Below are 10,716 nucleotides of genomic sequence, written 5' to 3'. Positions count from 1 at the left end.
TAACTTTCAAAATGTCTGCCTGTCTGTATGCTGTTGAGAAAAGCGATTAAGAACTACAGCAGCTCGTAAATCTCACCTGTTGAGACAGCTGAGCTAAAGTTTAGCTAAGATGCTAATGCTAAAAGCAGCACAAACAGACCGGAACATAAACACTTTTCTGAGTTAAAACTCAGAGAAGTCTGTTATCACCGTAACAACAGCGCCTTTATTCATGGGATTTACAACCGTAACGTGTTGTTGGGAGTGACTGAGTTGGTGACATAATCAATACGTCTGAGCCCACTGATATGATATTAGACAAAGAGGACTTCACTGAGCTGGAGATCAGCTGTTCTCCATTGTATTAATACAAGAATGAAAACATTTAAGAAAGGTCAGATACACAGATAAAAGAAATAATGTTTTTGGGACATGTAGACTGAATACTTACATTAAGAGGAATTATGAAAGGAAAAAAAATATAGAAAGCTGTTTTAATTTGACTGTTTTCAATATCATTTTAACCCCTTGTTGTCCTGTATTAGCAGACATACAGAGCTCTGTCTATCCAAAGCTCCTTGTGACTTTAAATTCGTTTTAATTTGTGCTTCTTGGGAAAATTTGATATTTAGTTTGTACTGTTGTTGGAATTAATAATAAGGAAGTTACAAATACAGAAGGACAAACATGTACCAGTAAAAACTCACTTTCATATTTATCTCCCAATATAATGTCAAAGTAAGACACCTAGGCACCTAACCTGACACGTCAGATGGATTTGTTTCACACATCCATCTGACAAAAGCTTAAATAGGAAATGTTTGAGAAAAGGCAGAGGCTTTGAAAAAAACTTGGAATATGATTGGATGAACATTCTGTCACATCTCTACGGGCCAATAAGAGCAACGAAACACGCGACGTAGCCAGTAGCAAGCTGCGCGTGCACACTTACTGAGGAAAAACGCAAAACATGGGGACTATAGACACGTAAGTACTCGACTTTTGTCATTTTGGAAAGAAAACAACTCACTGCTGTTCTTTGTTATTCTTTTAACAAAGAAATGTTGTCAAGTTCTGATAAAACTGGCACTTTAGCAGCATCCATGCTACTCTCTTCCTCCATAACTGCACCAGCTCTTGCTGATGCTTGTTTCTGTTACGACTCTGCTGTGCCTGAAAGTACTGCCCCTCGTCGCTGATTGGTCCTGTCACTTCTAACCGGGCCCAAACGGTTCAGGTGGGAGCTTTGCAAAATGGATTCGCCAGTGAAAAACAAGGAAACGGGCGTATCATCTGCTTTGCAAGGTTACTACACACCTGGTTGTGATGAAAACGTTCTTTAACATACTTTCAGAATTTTAGCACAGGAGGCCTGGCATTTAGTCTGTTTTATAAATAAGATCAATCAAACTTATTATGAAATTATCTTGTTTTCCCCTTTTTTGCAAATTTTTGTTAAAGCAAAAAGTTATTTTGATTCTTTAATCAGATTTTACCGGATTGAATTGGACCAAACCGAATCGATCGGACTGAATCGTTCTGTATTTTAATGAATCGTCATTGAATCGAATTGTAGTCTGTGAGTCGAGATTCGAGTCGAATTGTCTTGAGAAGGAGAGGTTCATACCCCATAAGCCCATATTTTATTAACAAAACCAACAACACCGGATGTTTAAACTGAGACGTTTTATTATTCCAAAATATTTTTTTTTAGCTAATTTTGGATTTGATTGCAGCAAAACATGAAAAAAGTAGGGAAAGGGCCATGTTTCCATTGTGTAGCATTCTCTCTTCTTTTAACAACAGGAAGTGAGGAGACCAGCTGCTGGAGTTTTGGGAGAGGAATGTTGTCCCATTCTTGTCTGATGTAGGATTCTAGCTGCTCTACAGTCCAGGGTCTTCTTTGCTGGATTTTTCATTTTATGATGCTTGAAATGTTTTCTATTAGTGAAAGGTCTGGACTGTAAGCAGGCCAGTTCAGCATCTGGACTCTTCTATTGTGAAGCCATGCTGTTGCGATAGATGCAGTATGTAGTTTAGCATTGTCTTGCTGAAGTATGCAAAGCCTTCACTGAAAGAGACATCTTGATGAGAGCATATGTTGCTTTTAAACCTCTACATACTTTTCTGCATTAATAGTGCCTTTCTAGATGTGTAGGCTGCCCACGCCATAGGCACTAATGTAAACCCATACCATCAGAGATGCAGACTTTACTGTGGGCTGATAAGAAGCTGAATGGTCCCTGTCCTGTTTATTCTGCAGGACTAAACTGGACAGGGACTGGACTGTTTCCAGCAAGAATTTCAAATTTTCATTCATCTGTCCACAGAACAGTTTTCCATTTTGTCACAGTCCATTTTAAATTAACTCTGGCACCAAAAAGATGGTGGGGTTTCTGGACCGTGTTTATAATTTATATGGATTCTTCTTTGCATGCTACAGCTTTAATATGCATTTGTGGATTGCATGGCAAACAGTTGACAGACAGTGATTTCTAGTAGAGATTTACGCCTGTTTTTAATGCTGGTCTGCCTGAGGGCCTGAAGATAACAAGCATCCAATTTTTATTTTCAGACTTTTCCTTTGCTCACATGGATTTCTCCAGATTCTCTAAATCTTTTGATGATATTATGGGCTGGTGGGATATTTAAAGTCTTAACTATTTTACATTGAGGAAACATTTTCTGAAATTCCACAATTTTTTGGACATAGATTTTTTTGCAGATTGGTGAACCTCTGCCCACCTTTTTTTCTGAGATGCATTTTAGAAGCAAAATGCTTTTCAATCTGTTTTTCATAAGTACCACTTACTTTTCCATTCTTTTGTTGCCCTGTCCCAAATGTTTTGAGATCTGTTGCTGCCATCAAATTCAAAATGAGCTAATGTTTTCATGAAATGGTAAAATATCTCACTTTCAACATCTGATATTTTGTTTATGTTCTACAGTGAATAAAATATGGGTTTTAAGATTTACAGATTGCATTCTGTTTTTATTTGTATTTTATACAACATCCTAACTTTTTAAAATTGAGGTTGTGTATAGAAAGAAACATTAGTGTCCAAACTGCTCAGTGAGCCCTCTGACAACGTTAATATTACATAAATACAGGTGTACAATATTTTTAGAAGTGAGGGTCTGAATTTGAAACAAGTAACAATAAATAATTTGTCTTTATGTTGCTTTAAGCAATAGTGACTGTTAAGGTTTTAAATCATAGGGAATAAATGCTTTAATTTAGGATAGACCATGTCTTTGCTACCCTTTGTGGACCTCTCATGACTCAGGGCACCAGAACCATCACCCAACTGATGTCTTCGTAACTAACTTGGAGATATAGCTAATTTAGCATCAGTAAACTGGGCTCAGTGAAGCTCAAGCGGGGTACATACACATGAAGAATAAACCTGTTTAAAAACTCCACTGTCAGATATTTGTGTCCCTCAATCATATTCCCAGGAGTCTTTGAGCCATGTGATGGGCAGTGGACTGAAGATTTAATTGTGGATGATGGATATGAGTCATGTTTGATCAGCTCCGAGAGAGAGGAGTTGATTGATTTCTGCTTCGGGGGGGTGACTGGAGAGGTGCAGAAACTGTTCACTCGGCCTTTTCTTATTTCCCTGTGGATGAGGAGCTGGAGTGGGCCGGGATATTTCATGGTGGTCTTATTCAGTTGTCTGGCAGAATAAACAGTGGTGTCAGAGCATCATGAAAACTATCACAAATCAAGAAAATGAGATAGGGTTCACATGCTTAGTATCAGCTGTACCCAATCATACATTAGAAACTACCTGCTGTTAAGAAATCTGTTCCTCCAGTAGCTAAATATTTTTCCCCCTCAAGTTTCATTTAGCTGCTCCCAACCTCAGTGTCTACCAAAGATTGTATGCAAGTGACCTCATAACCCACCCACACACAATCCAGTGTCATTCGTCAACTAAAACTATGACTTAAAATGTTTGTGTACCTTTTTCCATGAGGTAAATGATGCCTCATATTTCCACATACACCAGCTGTGCTGTTATCTACTTGCAAAGTACACCGTGGAAATTGCTCTAATTCTAGTCTATCTTTGCAATTCTACTGGCCCAGCATGTCCCAAAACACTGCTCTACTCTACTCTGCTTTGCTGGAGAACTTGACATGCCAGATGGATTTTTTTCACACATCTATCTGGTGAACCTCTAATATACAGCATTTGGGAAAGGACAGAGTCTTTGAAAAAACCTCAGAGTGTGGATGGATGTATGTTCTCTGCCACATCTTTACAGGCTAATCAGAGCAACATAACACGTGACATAGCCGCTACCAAGCTGTGCCCCTATCGAGGATGAACTCCATAGAGAACTGCATAATGCGAACCATGGCGACTGTAGACACAACTTTTGTTGTTTTTGAAAAGAAAACAACTCACTGCTGTTCTTTGTTCCTCCTTTAACGAAGACATGTCATCAAGTTCTGATAAAACTGGTGCTTTAGCAGCATCCACGTTAATGTCTTCTGTCATAATTGCACCACACATCCTTTGAAGCAAACATTAACCTTATAACTTCATACTTGTCTCACGCATGGCCGGAGCAATAAAAGTATTAAATCAACCACAGGGAGGGAGAATAATCTGCTATTTACGAACTATTCCTGTGCAAATTCGTACTTCTCCCATAATCTTGAGTCTTAATTTACTCAGGGCTGTGTAGCACAGGTTAAACAAGACTAAAATAATTGAGCAGGACTGTTGGACTAACAAAAAACATATTTCTCCACTGTGTTTATACAGTATGTCTGAATGTTTATTAGTGTATTTTAGATCAGTTAAACTGAGTGTTTACTATTAATAGTAATTTTTAATGCTGGGCATAGATTAATTTTTTAAATCTAGATTAATCTCACTGCAATCCTGTAGTTAATCTAGATTAATCTAGATCAAAATGCTAGATTTGAATTTTGCCAAAGACATTTAACAAATGCTTGACCTATCTAAATATTAAGGAAAATGCATCACAGACTGCTTGAGAACACCTCACTTGCTCACCACTGAACCCTCACTTTAAACACCAAAGTTTGCTCATTTATCATGTGGAAATGTAACAGAGAGATATCGGTGAATGATGATTCAGATCAGCGCCTGTTCTCTCATGCTTGCTCACCACCGCCCGACCCTCCTCTCTCTCCCTCTCTCTCTGAACCTCACTTTAACACCGTAGTGTCCATGATATCAGTCATGGAAATATGACAGTTAAAGTCATACGTTTGTAGCCTACTCACAGGTCATAACAGAGATAGAATTAAAAGTTGTTTCCATCTCTCCAACTTGTCTTAGCACTGTGACAAGCGTGTGCTGTATGAAGCTCTCAGGATGGATCCAGCGGGATTTTAAAGGAGTGACGGACAACAAAAAGTCCAGCGCAACCTCTGGTTTGTACTTATGTGCAAACAACATGTAATATCGACTACTGGTTGTAATCACACACCCAAGCATCCACTCTTTCATTAAAAACAGACGTTGTCCAGTTCAGCGGAGAGCGACACAGCTGCTCGGATGTGACCCCTCTGAAACCACACACACATACACAAACAGCCACACACGTCATGGCGGTGAATTGCAGAGCGACGTGTTCCCTCGACGCAGAACTTCCAATGGTGTGTGAATGAGTGAGTGTGAAGCCGCTGTGTCACCTTTAAATGACATCACAAGACTCAGGTAGATAGCTGTGGGGATGGGTAGTGAACTCTGTACTTTTATAAGTACCGACCAAATTCCGTTGGTGCTACTGAGTATTGATTCACGTAAAATCAAATGGTACCATATTTCAGTACCTAAAAGCATCCTTGTGACTGAGAGAAGAAGAGTAGGCAATTTTCCATGCCGGACACAAATGCAGCATTACACGCAGTAGACTGTAATGTCGTCTATAGGAGCTTATTGAATCAACAAAGCAAACCTGGCTGATAGGAAGAGGTCGAAGGTATGGATCCACCAAGCAGCAACCCTCGGTCCTGAAAATTGAAACCAATATGGAAGTGCAAAAAATTGCAATACATTGAGTGTTCATTTGAGGCTGGTTGCAGAAACACCGGAAGTCAAATTCACAACACATGTTTAAAAGCTAGAAAATTAGTTTAATAAAATTTACAGCCTGGTTCAAAAGACGAAACATGTCTCATTAGCTAATGTCTTCATTTGCTCTCACTGTTGGGGGGGGGGGGGGGGGGCCAACCACAATCGTTTCGAATATATTTAAGAAAGACCTCACTGCGCACTGATTGGCGCATCTCTTTCAATTGATGGATAGCTAGATAGGCAGATGCTACCTATCTGTCAAACAGAATGCTAGCTTTAGTGATAGCTTAACTTACAGGAAGTCGAATTCAGTGAGCAAGCTCTTGTTTGCCATTAGGTTCATCCAAAGTTCAGCTGAGACAGCGATTTTAATGTGGAGGCTGCCACGGATTGGCTTCAAAAGCGGATTGAGTCTGCCCATTGTTATCAAACGGCTGACATCACACAGGCTTTGTTCAATTCTTTTTACAGACTATGAGCTCCACTTCTACGAAGTAAAAATACGATGCAGATTACACTGCAATATTTGTGACATGAAGTGCAAGCCTTAATGATTAATGATTCAGGTCAGCTCCCGCTGCTTCCTCCCTCTCTCTGTCTCTCACCGAATCCTCACTTTAAACCCTGTGACTTGCCGTCTAATCATGTTGTTATCAACCATAGAAATATACCAGATAAAGTTGTACATTTGTCCCCTCAGCCACCTTAATAGAGACTCAATTGAAGCACGGTACAGATTGCCTAGTGTGAGTCCATCCTAAAAGTTGCTCTCCATCTTGCCACAGCTGGTGCTGTATGAAGCTCTCTGTCAGGATGGATGGATCAAGTGGGATTTTTAAGGAGTGACAGAGCCACAGACTCATCTTCACAGCTTATTTTCATCACAGTAGGAAACAGTTTGCCACATTCTACAAATTTTTGCAGTGAATGCAAATAAAATGCAATATACTCAGTGTGCAAGGTTCAGGTGCGCAATGTTTCTTCAGATTAAGGCTTGGTTTTCCTTTCTGTGTTGAAGGCCGTGCAACTGACTGATCAGTGTGGAACGGCCTCTGTTCCTACCTGAGAAAGCTGACATGTTGGTGTTGTTGAAAACAAATGCATGAGGAAAACAGATGCACGGCATGTGTAGATCATGGTAGTAAAAATAGCTTTTTATTAGCTTTCAGACCTCACTGATCTCAGTGGCAGCTACAGCCATGCCCCCACATGGTATGACTACAGCTTTCACACCTTCTCATCTCTGAGCTAATGAAAGTTCTCTACAAAGTAAATCAAGAAGTCTTTTTGTGGTTGGGCTGCACACCTCCTGAACCATGAAGTCAGGTGGCGCTTCTATGCTGTGCTGATGAATGAGCAGCTGCATGCAGAGGCACAGTGGGTGATTTAACCGCCTTCATGGTGTATTGATCCGTGCAGAGGAGGGCAGTTTTGGATAATGGACACAGCGTTTTTCAATGATAGCCAGGCTAATGGATCCTATGATGGAGAAGAGAAGAGGAGCGGTCATTATGGCGAGGAGGAGGATGGTTTGATGATGGTGAAGATGAAGGTGGCTGCAGTAATGATGATAAGAGGATGCTGCTTTGGTGGATGGCTCTGATAATGGCATCAGCGTGGAGTGGATGACAAGTGCATGCATGTGTGGATTCAGTGTCACGCGATGGGAAGTAAAGGTGGACAATGATGATGAGGATGATGATGGTGAATATGAATACTATGTGAGTGTGTGAGTGTTACAATGTGTGTTTCAGGAAGTGACGCTGAGCAGCCAGCCATCTGTCGACAGATTAATCCTGGCTGTGCTTAGAGATATTACCGGCTGGCTTATCGCCGTGGCAACAAGCCTTCAATCCCAGTCCAGCGCAGCCACCATGTGACCTTGCTGAAGAAGGTGGGTGGGGGTTGGACACAAACACACATGGAGGTTTGGTAACGTGATGCATGCGTGCACATACTCTGCTGCATTCACATAAACTGTACATTCACTGAGAGAGGGATTTAAGGGCAAATGTGATTGTGTTCACTCTCTACATGTTCCCTCTTCTTTCTCTCCAAAGGTTTTAATCCTGCTGAAAGGTTTCAGTGTCACCTATTGAGTTCAGAAATGTCATTACACCAACCAGCTGGGCTGCACGCAGCGCTCTGCAAATACAGTTTTCAGGCTGCTATTTTTAGACCAGTATCAATAGGAATTGTTGCCACCTTTGTTCGCTTCCATTTACACCAGTAAAGATAAATAGCTTTTTCCAGCTTATGTGAATTCCTATATCTTCAATTCAAGTATTTCAAGGCTGGCCTACGGTAATACTTTGTTTGCTGGTTTAACACCAGAAAAGCCAGAGTCCCAGTCTCACTAGAAAGACAGTGAGAGGTGAGTTTGATGGCTACAAACCCTCTTATCGCTGGTGATAGATACCTAATACAAACAGAAATATATTTATTGTAGTAGGAAATCTTTTAAAAAGATGAAGTTACACAAAGAGCTGCATTTTATCTCATACATGTTTAATATCATGTGTCATCACATACAGAAATCCATAATAATTCTATATTAAAACACCAGTATTTGCAAAAGATGATTCATCGACAATCTCGTAAAGGAGAAATAAAAATTGGCTGTGTCTGATCTACTGATAAAATATTTAATTTGGATCATTTTTTATATATTCAAACAATGATATCCAAGCATATTGTTATGAAAATATATATTTTGGGGGTGGAATTGTTGTGATCACTGGAAAGTTTATGCGCAACTTTCCTGCTAAATATAGCAGTGCTGTTACCACCTACTGTCATCAGTTTTAACTGTATTTTTTACAGTCATTTGCTCAGGGTTTTTTTTGTCTATAAGATGTTTATGCTATTAGTTAATCCAGAGGAATTAAGCTTCACTACATCAACGCTTACCCAGGATAGATGTTCCAAGCTAAGCTATGGCAACACAGCAATAGAAACTTACGAAGGGTATTTTCACTTATCAGTCTCTTTTTTCGTGGCGCAGCGCAGGGCGGCACAGGGTGGCGGAGCGTGGCGCAGTGGTAATCTCGTCCAGCGCACCACCGTGCGCAGGCAATTTGGTAGACCAGGCTGCGCCGAGATAGGTGTGGCACACCAGGGGGAGGTGTCGACAGATTCAGTTTGGCGCAGTGACAATTTCGTGCCAAAACACTGTGCGGAAGGTGCGCTGAAAGCCTGCCAGCTCCAACTTGGTCTATTCTCGGCGCAGGCAAAGCGCGCCCGGTGTATTGGTAATTTGGCTGACAGGTGCGCAGTGCGTACACGTCACCAAAACCTCACAGGCAGGTTTCCAGAGTGTCAGGCACATTTCAATGCAATAAACAATCACAGCAACCACTATTTAATGTAACCGTCTGAACCAGCATATACATTTGTATCTATATAAATTGTCCCATCACATCTGATGTCAGATCAACGATGTTTGTCACGCGTAATTGAAACTCAACCTGATGGCAGCTGGGAGTGATAAAAACTAGCAAGTTCACATCTCTCAGCCAACCACAAACAGCCATGGCATCCGATACGGAGTATATATTTGGCTTCTCTCATCTCATGAAATTCAATAGAAAAGAAAAAAGAGAGAGATGGTCACTGAATAAATGTAAGTCAGTCGGTGTCTTAAGGATTTACCTGTGATTGCCCATATTTCTCTGTTTTAATCTTTATTCTTAATGTGATCTAAAAAGATGGAGTACATTATTGCAAGGAGAATGAAGAGGAGATACCGGGAGAGAATATATCACCAAAGGTTCTCCTGTTTGGTGATGACAGAGCAGCAATGCAGGTGGATCACAAGCATGATGCCTGGATTAGCCTGCTGCTGTGTTTAATGTAATTGTCACTTAATTTTGTACTCCTATTCATGACACAGGAACAGATTCCATCTGTCTTGCGAGGTGGTCCACACGGTGACGCGCATCATGGCCTCTGATGCACAGCCTGGTGGCCACTATGTGACAGCTTTTTTTTGGCCTTTCTCCTTACATCATTGAACTGATTTTTTACATTGGACAGCAGTTCTCAGAATATCTGGGCAAACTTGACTGACAATATTAGTAACTTCCTCCCAGGCAGTTTTTGCATCATCAGCTTGTGGAAGTCTGTTAGCATTACTATATATTCTGGTACTGCGAGCTTAGACCTCCCGGACCAGCACATCAGTTTCCTCCTAGGAGAAGTTTGGCCGCCTGGAGCTGCTGCTGCTGTCTTCGTCCATGGTGGTGGTGAGGCGAAATTGGCACTGCGCCGTGCCCGCAGCGCATTTAAAGGCAAGGAGAGGCATTCATTTGATTGGTGAAGATTACACTCGGCTGTGTTAAACCCACTCACGCCTTCTCTCCACTTGCGCCGGTAGGAGGGACGGAGGCATGGGTGCGCTGCGCTGCGTTGGATTGCGCCATGCATGAAAATTGCAAAATGCCCAGGACACACCCCGTTGACGCGGCGCACCTGCCCTGCGCTGCGCCTGCGCCTGGTCTACGAAAATAGAGCCCATCATCGTAAATATTTTTGATGTTATAATTTATATTCTTCTTATTTTTTCTTGTTGTTGTTGACTATATTAAACCAATTTGTTTTGGGTTTTTTTGTCATTGCTAATTTTTCAAGTTTATTTTTCCTGAAACCATAATCAAATGCTTTGCTGACAGACA

Source organism: Cheilinus undulatus, linkage group 2, assembly GCF_018320785.1.
Source record: "Cheilinus undulatus linkage group 2, ASM1832078v1, whole genome shotgun sequence".
Taxonomy (NCBI): Eukaryota; Metazoa; Chordata; class Actinopteri; order Labriformes; family Labridae; genus Cheilinus; species Cheilinus undulatus.
Note: the sequence above shows the minus strand (reverse complement) of the source record.